This window comes from Coturnix japonica, chromosome 1 (assembly GCF_001577835.2).
Source record: "Coturnix japonica isolate 7356 chromosome 1, Coturnix japonica 2.1, whole genome shotgun sequence".
In the NCBI taxonomy this organism is placed as follows: Eukaryota; Metazoa; Chordata; class Aves; order Galliformes; family Phasianidae; genus Coturnix; species Coturnix japonica.
In genome coordinates, this window is record NC_029516.1 from 12784846 (window position 1) to 12785779 (window position 934).

Sequence of the window (934 nt, forward strand, 5' to 3'; positions counted from 1 at the left end):
AGGCACCATGGAGGTCCCCCCATAACTTGCCTTTGTCACACTTGAAGCCAAGGGGGTCACCTTGCACTAAGCTGCTCACAAGCTTCAGAGCAGGTGGTGCATACAGGATGCTGTTAGGACTCTCATGGACAAGCAGAAGCATGCAGGATTGCATAAAGACTCAACTACCATTAATTATATAACTATCAGCAAGGCCACTGCTGCAGGCTCCAGGTGCCCTTTCTTGTATTCCAGTGTGATGTGAAGGGACAGGCAACAAGTACAAAGAAATAATCTTTACACTTGTATTACAGATTGCATTTAAGGCACATTTCGCCATTTAAAGTTTTGTAGGAACTAGACATGCAGTTTCTTCAAATTATGTAAATCCCATTCAAGGGACGAGCTGTTCTTTCTACTAAGAGACAATATACAGATAGATACCAAAGCATTTTCACATAGACATGTGAAAATTAAAACATTTTTGAGAAAGGATTACATGAAATGTAGGCCGTGGATAAGACCTTCTAGCGAATCCAATCACAAGTGCTCCATCTTCCCCATCCCTGGAGGCATTCAAGGCCAGGCTGGATGTGGCTCTGGGCAGCCTGGTCTGGTGGTTGGTGACCCTGCACACAGCAGGGGTTTGAAACCAGATGATCACTGCGGTCCTTTTCAACCTGGGCCATTCTATGATTCTATGATTCTATGATCTTTAAGCAGAACACACACAATATTGAACCACAGACACGCTCACACTCCGCTGAAAAGAGAGTTCAGTTTTCCTTCTCTTTTTTAGAGCAAAGTTGACCACAAACTGCATGGCAGCTGTGAGAGCAGCCCTTCTACAGCAGACTGTGACAGCACAGCTATGCTCCCCATCTGTTCAGCAACAAAGAGCACATGAATGAAGTCTGATGCCCAACATCACAACTTTAAGACACAGGCAAATGGC